We start from the raw sequence: 13,635 nt of genomic DNA, 5'->3' as shown, positions 1-13,635 counted from the left end.
TGCTCTGACATTCCACCATTCCATCTCCGAAATGCTCTGAATAAACCTCACCTCGGGGTACAGATCAACAATCCCCACCTAGCGCCCCCACGCTCGCCACGCCCTGTTTCTCAGTCTCCACTCTGCCTCTGCACCGGTCTCTCCTGAGCACCGTTGCCTTGAACGAGGCTGCATAGAAAGGGACAATCCCGTGGCAATAAGAGACCAGCCTGGAAACAGGCAGTGCATAGAAGCTCGGCCACTTTTATAGTGAGCAGTTAGCAGGCTGAGGATAGCTCCGTCTTAGGAGCTGGTATGTGGGTGTGGCCTCACTCTGGAATGGATATGAGTGACCGCAATCATGTTGCAATCTGCTTGAACTCCTCAAACTAAGCAGGACTGGACCTGCTCGGAACTTGGATGGGAGACTTCAGAGAAAATCCCAGGGTGCGGTAGGAAAGTGTTTGACTTTGTAGGTGGCATTTTTCCTTCTGGCTTGCCCCAGCAAGGCCAGACCAGCAGCTGGAAGGGAGTTCTCCTGAGGGATAGGAGAGAGCTCCGGTGAAGAGCCTGAAGGGGATGGGGAGAGTTGGCATGAAAGTTGGCGGCATGGGGGTCGGGCTAAGGTAAAGAGAAGGAGTATCTTTCAGAAAGGAAGCTGGGAAATGAGGCCAGCCTGTCTCTGGATGTATTCTATCAAAGGAAGGGGGCCTCCTGCAGTCAGCTGCTTTTGCCAAGGTTTGCCAACCCTCCAGGGTTGTTCTGGAGTCTCCAGGAATGAAAGATTGATCTTTAACTAAAGATTATGTCATGTGATGAAATCTCCAGGCATTCATCCAACCAAAGTTGGCAACCCTAAGTTTTGCCCGTCCTCCTATCCTGCCTCGCAAGTGACATCTGCTGAGAGGCATTCAGGATGACTGTGCATCTTCTGCAGGCTGCTCAGCGTCCCAGAGTCCCGTGCAGCTTTTCTGCTGCTGGCCCAGCAGATCTTCAGTCTGCTCACAGTGCTGGCAGAGGGAGCCATGAAAGGCAGGACATGGTGGAGGGAGGGGGAGGGGCGGGGAACAGCATTTGAACTGAAGGAGGGACAGACTTCCCCTCTGGGTAGGATAGCAGTTCAATCTCTGTGGCCCATGCAATTTTTCTCAGTTAGTGCAAAGTGCGGTGGTTGGTTTGTGATGAGAGACGGATCAGAGACCTACCAAACTCATCTCCTGTAAGGGTCACCAAATCTCCGCTGGATGAGAGAAGAGCAAAATGAGAGGAGCTAGAGTAAGGTATGGTAGGATTTAGAGCAGTGAGATTAAAAGATGGAGGGGGGCTTGTGACCGGGGGGGGGGGGGGAAGGGGGAGAGGTGAAGACGCTGGCTCTGGGAGAAAGCCATGAAGGGAGTAAGAGAGGGGGAGGGATGTTGTTTTTCCAGATTCCAGTCAGCCGAATCGTGCCTTTTGCAGTCCAGGTGCCATGACTACTTGGAGACGAGCAACAGAAGTGAATGGTCAGCACCGGGATGCTCTTTGTTCACAAGTCACGTCTGACCCGCTCTGTTTCCAGCTCGGTCTCCAAGTAACTCAGTGTGAAATACCTGTAACTGACCCTCTTTGGGGTGATCTTGAGTCCAGTCTTCACCGTGCTAAAAGCACAAGCTCCTAGCACTTCACCTAACCGTGACTCTGCCTCAGAGCAACAAGCAGTCGCAGCTCGTGATCCTTTTTGGTGGGCCAGCCACAAGAGGGGGACAAAGACCCACATTCTCCTTGTGCGGATCCAACCAAGCATGTTCCAGACCGTAAAGGTACAGTCACCACTCACATGCCGTCCGCACTGTTCTCAAAGCTCTGTACGTAACAAGGGTGAAATGATGTCTTCTCCTGCGCCCCCACGGGTTAAAGGAGGAGCAGGGCGATGGAGCGGTCGTCCCTGTCCTTCTCTGCCAACCGGAGCGCCCACTCCACAGTCTGCTCAGCCAGTAGGTTTCCAAAACAAACAGCCGTCTCCTCTCGGCTGGGGTTGCGATTGGTCAGGTGGTATTGTTTCTGCTTCCTGACTGGACAACACATTTTTCCAGCAAGAAACTAACCAGCGAATCTATGTTGTGAAGTTTCAGGAGATTGAGTGTGTGCGCTAAAACGGCTGATTGGAATAATAGCTTCCCGAGTAGCCAGCTCTCGACTTACCCACAGATAAATCATCACCACCTCCAAATTGCACTTAATCCAGTGTAATCCTTATTTGTGGAGATATTCTGGAATCTTCTCTCTCTCCCACCAGCTGTCCTGGTTTTGATCTTGCTGGCATGTTGGAGGCATGTAGGCTCATTACGCCTTCAGCAGCACAGAAACTGAACATGGCAGAAGCCAAGAAAAAAATTCCACTTGAAGGTGGTTTTTTTTTTTTTTTTTTTTTTTTTTTGTAGAACTGGGTCACTCAAGGGGTGACAGCATAAGAGCATCATCGCCTAGGTAATGTATCTTGTTGCCATGGTGACCGCTAAAGGCTGCATCAGTCAACAGCTTTAAAAATTTGACAGTTGAGCGAGAGTGAAGATTTTAATGAGGACAGACACTTCCTTGCTTAGTTTCAATAGCCGAATATTCTAAAAATACCCTTCCATCTTGTTAATATTTCCGGGTCTCCAGAGTGTAAATTAATGTACATAACCTAGGCACTTTCTTTGCAGTTCTTGACACCCTGGAATATTCTGTCAAAGCTGAGTGCATCCCAGCTGTTGAGATGATAATAGCATAGTTCAGTTCTCCTGTTTGTGGTTTCCACTGACCAGCAAACTCCTAAGCCATGACTGACTTTTTTTTTCTTTTCCCCCTCCTTTAATGTGGAACCTCCTGCCCCCTCATTTTCCCTTACCCCACTTAATGCTGGAATAACCGGACAATAAGTACTTCCCAAATACCTCCATCTGCTCAGTGCCTGCTGGAGTGTTGATATAACTAAGAATATTTGCAACTGCTGGGGAAGTAATCTGATTGACACTCTGTGAGGACTTGAATTGTGGGTCCTTCATCTCCTCCATCACCCTGTGACGTTAATTGTTCGTATTACACGATAGCACCTGGCGGCAGGGCTGGATTGTCCCAGCACTGGGCCCTTATCTTCTAATGTGAATAACAGCCATTCAGACCACTCCCTGCAGGGAGGCTGGCCATGCTGTGGATCCACTGGAACCAGCTGCTCATCCTGGCACTGCTGCTCGCTATGACGGAAGGGTGGCTGGGTCAAATTTGAGTGGCGGTGTGACCCCGTGCATCACTCTTGATCAGTTATACTCCCTTAAACCTATTTATGCCTTCATCAGTATGCAAGTTATACCAACTTACATTAAAGTGTTGGGTGAGGGGAAGCTACCTAAACAGCAGCAGAGCATGAGAAAATGTTTTCCTGCTACACCCCCTCTTTTCTGGTTCCTCAGGATGAAAGCCACAGGTTCTTTTAGACTCAGTAATGTGTAACTTGCACCGCATTATACATCCCCTCTGGAGTCAATCCAGTGTCTCTGTCTAGAATAGTGGAAAACAGAACATCCTTTCTGAAGAGATTTAACTCCAAACACTGGTCTCTTGTGTGTGCGAGCTTCAAGCAAGCTCCCAACACTGAATTACAAGCCCCTATTAGGAGAGGTTCTTAAACAGCAATGTGCAGAGCTGCTGGAAGGCCTGCAGCTTTAATGAGGCATGTTCGGTACGAAACCCTTGAAGAGCTCAATGGGTGCAACTTGGATTTGTCTCTGTGCTGCGCCCAGAGCAGCCTGGCTTAGTGCTGTACACAAAGGGGGCTGCTCAGTCAGTCACACAAACACCAGGCCTGGGAATTACTGATGTTTCATGAGCTGAAACTGCTGTTTCCATTTAGTGGCTTCGCAGCTGGTGCCAAAGTCTGACAGCCCCGGAGCTTGGAGAGGAGGAAGTGGAGCAATAGCCTGTGGCAGCTGTTCTTGGCAGGGGCAGCACTGTCCTACCTATGGGTTTAGCACCCCTTGGTTTTGCCTCACTTCCAACCCTCTGTAGCTGACTGCCACTAGGGGAGTTTATCTGTGGTTGGGACTTGGCAGGGGCTCTGTGAAAGCTGGTGCCAACTTTATTATAGGGCTGAATACTGCAGGCAGTTCTGGTTGCCCCATTTCAAAAAATGTTAGAATTGGGAAAAGTACAGAGAAGGGCAACAAAAATGATTAGGGAAATGGAACCGCTTCCAGATGGGGGGGGGAGAGATTAAAAAGACTTGGACTGTTCATCTTAGAAAGGAGATGCTTCAGGGGGAGCAGGATGACAGAGATCTACAGAATCATGACTGGTGTAGAGAAAGTGAATAAGGAAGTGTTATTTACCTCTTCACATAACACAAGAACTAGGGGTCACCCAGTGGAATTAGTAGGCAGCAGGTTTAAAGCAAACAAAAGGAAAGACTTCAAGACTTCAACAACACACCATCAACCTGTGGAACTCATTGCAAAGGCCAAAATTATAAAAGAGTTTAAAAAAGGAATTTGATATGTTCAGGGAGGATAGGCCCATCAATGGCTATTAGCCCTGATGGTCAGGATCCAACCCCATGTTCTGCGATGTCCCTAAACCTCTGAGTGCCAGAAGCTGGGACTTGATGACGGGCGATGGATCACTTGATAATTGTCCTGTTCTGTTAATTCCCTCTGAAGCATCTGGCATTGGTCACTGTCGGAAGACAGGATACTAAGCTAGATAGGCTGTTGGTCTGACCCAGTAGAGCAATTTGTAAGACAGCAAAGGGTGAAGTTGAGTGCACTCTCGTCACCTTCCGGCCTCTCCATGCTGGTAGCCCTGGGTGGTTTCTGCTCAGGTGTTTCTTGGCTGACCTGTCTCCCAGCTGGTGCAGCCAAGTGCCTGAAACGGAGTGAGGAAGCCACCTGTCCTGTTAACTTAGGGCCCTGTCACTGCTCCTCACAAAGTCCCATTGGGACTTGGGCTCTGATGTGACTAAAGTGCTTATGAAATGTAACCCACTTTCCTCAGCCCTGTGGGGGGTCTGCTTAGGAATTAACAGCGCCTTAGATTGTGTGAACTCATCACTATAGACCTCCTTCACTATGGGAGACCCTGTAAAATGGAAGCCCTGGCTCCTCTGCCTGCAAGGGAGTGTGAAGCTGTGCTGGTAGATACCTGAGATCTGTGGGGCCTGGGTACCAAACCCACTGTTCCTTGGGGGGAAGCAGAGGGAAAGGCCACCCCCCACCTATCCACTGGGGCAGCACCGCTCACTGCATTCGTTGCTGGACCATTTTTTGGGTGCCTGGACTCACGTCTGAGCCCTGGGAGTTGGTGCTCCGAGGACCAGAGGAGCTGGCCTCGATACCAGTGCCCTTAGCACAGCTAGCATTGGTGCTTCTATCTCCTGCCCTTTTCCAGGACTAAGCATGCTGCCTCGGCCGACCCAGAGTCCAGCACGCCGCACGCTACCCAAGGCATGTTAGAAAAGAACAACAATCCCTGCAGGCACGCAGCTGTGCAGTGACTCCTCAGTGTGTACGGTGAATATTAAATGAATCTCGCACATGCTCGGGATTGCTGGCCTGAACCAGCCCAGGCTAGAACTTGGAGATGGTGGGCGGGGGACCCATCCCTCCTGCAGTGTGTTTTCTCCAGTGGCTTTAAATGTCTCCGGTGCTATTGCAGTCCTTTTTAAAAATGACTGCTACTGAACTGTCTACGTCTGAGTGTGTGCTTTGTTGGAAGCTTCTACCTCTTCTGATCACCCCGTCCATCATTCTACCCCTGGGTAGGGCAGGATCCCGTCCGCCAGCTGGATCTGCTCATTTTGGGAGCATGGAACCGATAAAGGCGGAGACCGTGTGTTGTCTCTCTTTAAAAGATTAAACCTTTTAACAAATTCCTTGTAGGAAACTGGAGCAATAAGCACCTATCCCTTAATTCCTTTCTGTGTGGCTAAATAAATGTGAACGAGGCCAATTTAATGTGACAACTGAGGGATGACAAGTTTCTGTCTTCGTTATGTTAAAAAGTATACTTTATTTTTAAACTTAGACATTTTGCTGTAGCTCCTGATTCCTACCTTCCTGGGGCTGGGGGGGAGTCAGCCCCCACCACTGGCATGGTCTTAATTATAGCGCCTGTCTAGTTAACTGCTTGTCACTTCTCTTGCTCTTATTGTTCAGATTGAATAGTCGTTTATTAGTGTCATTATCTTTCCCTTCCTGAAGGGCAAGTAAACAAAAGCCTATCTTCTGAAAACTGATCAAAACCTTGGTTAGAATTAATTCTAACCAGGCAGGGAAAGGTGCATTTTCTGCAGGTCTTCCTTGAGCCTCCAGCTTTTTAAAACATTGAGTAGGTAACTTGGAAGTGCCTTTACCCCTCTCCAAATTGCCTTGTTCATTTTGGTCTCTCCTTGCTTTTCAGGATTTACCCGAGTGCTTGCATAGTATGCCAACCAGGGCTTTCAGAAGACACTAGTGATTTTAGAGTGCCCCTTTAAAAGGGTGTATTGTTTTTTTTTAGGGCTGTTGATTTAATTGCAGTTAACTCGCATGATTAACTCAAAAAAATTAATCACAGTTTTAATTGCACTGTTAAACAATAGAATACCAACTGAAATTTATTAAATATTTTAGATGTTTTCCTACATTTTCACATATTTTATTCTGTGTTGTAATTGAAATCCAAGTGTATATTATTTTTGATTACAAATATTTGCACTGAAAATGATAAACAAAAGAAATAGTATTTTTCAATTCACCTTATACAAGTACTGTAGTGCAGTCTCTTTGTTGTGAAAGTGCAACTTACAAATGTAGATTTTTGTTGTTACATAACTGCACTCAAAAACAAAGCAATGTTAAACTTCAGAGCCTACAAGTCCGCTCAGTCCTACTTCTTGTTCAGCCAATCGCTCAGACAAACAAGGTTGTTTAGATTTTCAGGAGATAATGCTGCCCGCTTCTTGTTTATCTTGTTACCAGAAAGTGAGAACAGGCATTTGAATGGCACTTTTGTAGCCAGCATTTCAAGGTATTTGCATGCCAGATATGCTAAACATCGTATGCCCCTTCATGCTTTGGCCACCATTCCAGAGGACATATTTCATGTTATAGAAGTCTCGGATGATGACCCAGCACATATTGTGCATTTTAAGAACACTTTCGCTGCAGATTTGACAAAATGCAAAGAAGGTACCAATGTGAGATTTCTAAAGATAGCTACATCACTCGACCCAAAGTTTAAGAATCTGAAGTGCCTTCCAAAATCTGAGATGGACGAGGCATAGAGCATGCTTTCAGAAGTCTTAAAAGACCAACACTCTGATGTGGAAACTACAGAACTTGAACCACCAAAAAAGAAAATCAACCTTCTGCTGGTGGCATCTGACTCCAATGATGAAAACGAACATGCATCGGTCTGCACTGCTTTGGATCGTTATCGAGCAGAACCCATCATCAGCATGGATGCATGACCCCTGGAATGGCGGTGGAAGCATGAAGGGACATATGAATCTTTAGCGCATCTGGCATGTCAATATCTTGTGACACTGGCTACAACAGTGCCATGTGAACGCCTGTTCTCACTTTCAGGTGACACTGTAAACAAGAAGCAGGCAGCATTATCTCCTGCAAATGTAAACAAACTTGGTTGTCTGAGCTATTGGCTGAACAAGAAGTAGGACTGAGTGGACGTGCAGGCTCTAAAATTTTACATTGTTTGTTCTCTTTTTTGAATGCAGGTTTTCTTGCACATAATTCTACATTTGTAAGTTGCACTTCCACGATAAAGAGATTGGACTACAGTATTTGTATTGAATTAATTGAAAAATACAACTTTTTTATGGTGCAAATATTTATAATCAAAAATAAAAATAAAGTGAGCACTGTACACTTTTTGTATTCTGTGTTGTATTGGAAAATGTAGAAAACATACAAAAATATTTAAATAAATAGTATTCTATTTAACAAACAGTGCGATTAATTGCAATTAATTTTTTTAATCACTCGTTAGCCCTAGGTGTGTTTTTTGTGTGGGTTTTTTTGGCTTTTCTTCCCCAGAAGGTGCTGAGCCTCCCATGCTCTGAAAGTCAGGCTTCTGTCTCAAGTTGGGCACCCAAAATCACTAGTCCACTTCTGAAAATCTTGGCCCTTTCCTCCAAAGCAAAGGAGCTATTGTGGGGCAAGCAGTTCAGACCCCTTCAATGAAGAAGCTGCTTGAAAGAGAACTAAATCAAGACCAGAAAGAAGCACTAAATCCTCCTCTCCTTCCCCCCTACCCTCCCCCAAAAAAATCTGGAGGGGGGAACTTTCCACCTGACTGTTTACCTTCAAGTCTGAGCACCTAGCACAATGGGATGCCAATCCTGAATGGGGTCTCAAGTTATTTGTGTGTTACAACAGCAGCTCAAGTCTTAATGCCGAAAGTGTTTTGGGATGTGGAGTCAGGAAGAGGAGGTTGGATGTGGTCCAAAGTTTGCTGTGGATATCCTGGGATGCAATCGTTCTGGGACTTCTGCACTGAAAGTCCTGCTATTACTTGGAACATAAAGATCTGAGCTTGGTCAAGTTTTCTCATATGTGATGTGGTTTTTAGATTCATTATTCCTTTATAACCAAACATGCTGGACACCCGGTTAGTGGAAACACTTGCCACAGATGGCTTGGCTTGGCTCAGTGCTCATGTATCTTTCACAGGTTACCTTATAATGCTGATTGCAAGGAATCTCTTCTACCCTCTCCTCCAAAGAAAACGGCAGTATAGTTTGTTAGTCTCTTTCAAATATATGAGCAGGGGCTGCTGCTGCTTCTTTCTTGCTGGGTTATTTTCACTTGGGACTCTCTCTCAACTTTTTATACTGGTCCGTAGATCACAAACAGCTCTCCTACCAGTCCCTCCACCACCCTGATGTTGCTCATGCCTTCCCTGGCAGAGATCAGTCTCTGAGATGGAGAAACGCTGCTCTAAATGCCAGCTTCTGACAGTCATTTGGGAGCTACAAGAAAGAATGTGGAAATGAGCTGACCACTCTGTATTCCCCCAACCCAAGGCTCGCCAACTACAGGCTGCCTCAGGTGCGCATCCCTGTGGGGCTGTAGTAACGTTGCTGTAGACCTCCATGGACTCATCACTTGTGCCTGAAGAATCTAAACCTCTCCAGGGAAGTGCAGCTGAATGTGAATACTGTATGTGTACCCCGTAGTTTTGCCTTGTTCCTTGGCTCATTAAGAGAGAGCACTTTGCCTTAAAGGAAGCTACTCACTGGATTTTTTTTTTTTCATATAATCTCTGGATCTAGTCCTCATATAATGAAGATTGCTCTCTTCCCAGTTGCCTCCTGTTGCTCTAATAAGGGTTAATACCCCTGTCATATGGTGATCAGCTGACTCTAGTGGTGGAGTGCTATCTTACCACAAGCCTTTTGATTCTCATTCTCTGGGGCCGTACAGGACTGAGTATTATGTGTATGGAGGCAGCATATTCCCCACCTGTGCGGGGGGGAGACAGTGTCTCCATTGCTTAATAGTAATCTATAGAGTCACTTTGTGACTCTAAAGTGTGAACCTAAAGCCCCACGCACCATTCCAAATGTTTTTTTGTGTCCTACAATGTTTTTCAAGGTCTGATTTCTGGTCACTTTAAGCCTGTGAAGGTGGGGTGTTGGGTTAATAAAAAATGGCTGTTCAAAGGCAGAGTATCGGCCATGCCAAGCCCCCTCCACGCATCCCTCCAGCACCAACCTGCTTCTTGAAATCCCTTCCAAGATCATCTCATGAAAGCCGTTTTGGATCACAAGAAACATTGTATTGTAGGACAGGGCTTCAGACAACTCTCCAGCGACGTCTTGGTTTATCTGGTATTTATCTGAACTTCGCTATATACTTTCCTTCAAACCTCTCCCATCTCTTTAGGGCAGTGGTTCCCAAACTTTAACAACCTGTGAACCCCTTTCACTAAAAGGTCAAGTCTCGCAAACCACCTCCTAAAAATGAATACTTCCAGGGATTTTCTCCTTTACCTGAGTATAAATTATAAAAGCAGTGATCTTGGAAATATAAAATTTGTTTTTATGACATGCTTATTACACACTGTTTATAATTTATTATTTACCATTACAGTATTTTTATTACATTATGAAAATGGCAACACTCTTCCAAGATCTCACTTTTGTACCTTGTATCACTTTGAATAACCCTGTTATAAGGGCTCCTATGTTTCCTCAAGGAGTATCAGATGTGAAACAGCATGAAGGTATTTAAGAAGCCAACTCGGATACATAAGTGATACATAATTTTGGAGCATGATGGCTTGTGCTGGGTAACTGTTATCAACTGGTGTGAAGAGCAGCCCAAGTAAGATATTTGCAGTGCACAATAAGTTGCCTTGGTCCTACAAATCCAAGGAATAATGCCGTGTTCTTGAGCACTATTTCCCAGCGTGTTATCTAGTAACTAATTTACATATATGCAGATAGGAGTACTCTCTAATGAGTTAAGCTCCTTCGAGTGAGCAAAAGCCTCATTCCTAGTCCCAGGGAGTTCTGGTGAATCCTGCACTTGGAGTCTTTCAGGGGCATGGCATGTTCTTTTGGAGGAATTGTTCTCCCTAGACCAGTGCTACTCAAAGTGGTGGTCTGCGGACCGGTGCCGGTCCGCGAGCCATCGGTTGCCGGTCTGCGCACACACGGGGGGGGGGAGGGGGAATTGCCGGTCCCCCACATCAGATCGCTTGAGAAGTACTGCCCTAGACCACAGAGCAGCCTGGCTCTTGCAGCAAGCTCCTGGTGACACTGATACAAGATTCGTGACGAGCATGAAAGTTTCATGGGTCATTGCTTCTCTTTTGACTCCTTGAGCTACTAGCTGCACAACAAGACTTAATCAGACCTGGGATTTAATTTGTGTGTGTGTGAGAGACTGACTCAGCCCCAGCAGTCTCCCTATTTGGGGAGGAGGGCACCATTATTTTAGAGAGAGGGTTTATTTTTGAGGATTTTCCAGTTGAGAGCGTATGTATCCCTCTAATCCAGGGGTTCTCAAATGGGGGGTCGTGACCTCTCGGGGGTTACAAGGTTGTTACATGGGGGTCATGAGCTTCAGCTCCATGCAGCTGACAGCTCTGAGCCCCCATTAAATTACCCCCCCCCTTTTTTAATTTATAAGGGCGGGGGTTAGACTCAGAGGCTTGCTGTGTGAAAGGAGTCCCCAATACAAAAAGTTTGAAAACCACTGCTCTAATCTGTCTGTCTCTCAAGCACCGGGACCACTAGCAAAAAGTATTTGAGGGTTGGACCAGATAAACCTCTGAAAATGTAGTAGCCCTGAGTTATGAAATACTTTAGGGGTAAGAATAGTATGGTGGGTAAAATGAGGGAAGTATGACGCATATGTTTAGATATTGCCACATTCTGCCTATATATATGTGTGTGTGTGTGTGTGTGTGTGTACACACCCATACACACACACGCACGTAGGCAGAATGTGGCAATTCAATAACCAGAAGTCTCACTGCAAGCCATGTCACCTGAGTGGTACATTCGTGGATATCTTCAGTGAGCCAGGAAGTAGGGGGAAGAGCTATGCCTCACTTATGTGCTGTTCTCCTGTTCCCACACTACTACCCTTCTTCTGCTCTCTTCCTGCTTTCCCCGGTACACCTTCAGTGGGCTCTTTTCTCATGTACCTTCTGCTGCACTGGTGGAGAAAGCGCGCAGCGGCAGGAGTCAGAAAAGTCACATGCATTCCCCCAAGCAGGGCATGGTGATGGCTGTGCGCAGTAGCCTAGTTAGTGCAGTGATGGGAGAGACTTGTTATGTCCCTCCCAGGCAGAAACAAACTGCCTGCCCCTGAAATCAGCTGCTGCTGTCTTTCCCCAATTCACTTGCACGCATGGTGCCACGTTCTAAATCTGAATCCCATTGGTCTGTGTGTGTGTGTGTGTGTGTGTGTGTCTCGCTCGCTCTCTTTTGTGTGTGTGTGTGTGTGTGTGTGTGTGTGGCTTGCATCTTGTAGGCTGCCAGGTTAGCAACTTCATTCTTTAAATGAAAGAGGCTGTGTTCTATGTACATCTTCGCTTTCCGCTGTAAGGGACAAACCTGCTGGCGTTCAAGGAAAGGCCAGCTCAAGGTTTGCAGGAGCTGTGAGGTACAAAAATCCAACCACCAGAAGACTAGATTCAAATGGAGCTATGTTGATCTATTAGGGCCCAAAAAGCAAAATTATCTTTTGGGAGATGTGGAGGAGAGGGAGATCTTATTTGTAAGTGTAAATATCTGAGGCTTTTAGGGGGAGCGGTTGAAGCCCAGACGCTAGATAGTTTTAGGATGGGGCAGTAGGGTGACCAGACAGCAAGTGTGAAAAATCGGGACAGGGGGTGGGGGGTAATAGGAGCCTATATAAGAAAAAGACCCAAAAATCGTGACTGTCCCTAGAAAATCGGGACATCTGGTCACCCTATGGGGCAGTCATTTTGAAAATCTGTATGTTGCAAATACATTCCAGGGTATGACTTGCCTAAAGAATAGCTTTCTCCATACAAGTCTAAGGCTGAGTCCATCCAAACCAAAACAAGAGGATTATAAATGATCAAGTAGCAAACTTCAATCTGTATAAACGTTTTGTTCACCAAAGTAGAGCCAAGGTAACTGCTGAGTTTACCTTGCAGGCAGCAGTTCACAGAAGCCCCCAAAAGTTTGTGGCCAGAATTTTCAAAGTTGAGGGCCTAACATTCAGTAGCTGGCTCCATATTTAGGCACTTAAATACATGGGTTAGAGTTTTCAAGCTCAAGAGCATAAAGTGAGGCACTGGAATAAGTGGCCTGACTCTTTCTTGTTCTTCTTCCAAAGGCTCTGAGCACCCATGACTTGCACTGATTTCAAAGGGGCGCTGCAGGTACTCGGCATCGCTGACAATCAGGCCACTTATTCCTGTACCTAACATTAGGCAACTGAGTCTGAAAAGCCTGACCTAGATTCTCCTCTTCAAAAAGCTCTTGAGTCTGGAAATCTCCCATGACCCGGCTGGTTGAGATTCCCAATGCTTCCTGCTTCAGAAGGACCAGAAATAAAGCAAGAACGACCTGTCTCGTGGCATTTTTTTTTTTTTTTGGTGGAACTTTTTGCTTCTGGCACTGGCTGCGTGCCAGGAGTACAGAATGACCAATGGGACTCGAGGGCTGGGGGAACGTGAACTGAAGTTTGGGAGGGTTTTGAACCTCGGAGTCTGGTTTGAGCTTCCATTCTGCCGGTCTCTAAAGGTCATAAAAATGCTTAATAAATAGTGTGGCCACTGAGATGATCTTGTATTTTCTGTTGCAATGGCATCCAGCTTCCCTGCTCACCATTGGAATAATCCTGCAGACTGCCGGGGCTCTGTGGCTACTCATAAACCTTGTCCTGTGCAGCATGCTGTAATTTAATCAGAGGTATTCTTCTCTTCTGGCACAGCAGATAATGCCATGTGATTGTGGATTGCATAGATGTCAGGAACAGAGGCGTTGTCAAGCAGGGGCAGGCCATTGGTCCTAGCCTTGTGTCATTCTTCTGGCTGTAGCCAATACCAAAGGCATAACTTCTCCATAATATACCTGGCCAGGCCAGTGCTATATCAGTGTGAGAGTTAGTGTGGGACGAGGAAATTCATTCTTAAACCAATAGGTACCATCAGTTT

The 13,635-nt window shown here is 46.2% G+C and overlaps 1 protein-coding gene across 8 annotated transcripts in view; it reads left to right on the top strand.

The window, feature by feature from the left end:
* Positions 1–13,635, top strand: part of ACOT11 (acyl-CoA thioesterase 11) — a 114,843-nt gene that overhangs the window by 59,540 nt on the left and 41,668 nt on the right. The gene's annotated exons all lie outside the window — the stretch shown is intronic.

This window comes from Chelonia mydas, chromosome 8 (genome assembly GCF_015237465.2).
Source record: "Chelonia mydas isolate rCheMyd1 chromosome 8, rCheMyd1.pri.v2, whole genome shotgun sequence".
Lineage (NCBI taxonomy): Eukaryota > Metazoa > Chordata > Testudines > Cheloniidae > Chelonia > Chelonia mydas.
Note: the sequence above shows the minus strand (reverse complement) of the source record. Positions and strands in the feature narration are given on the sequence as shown.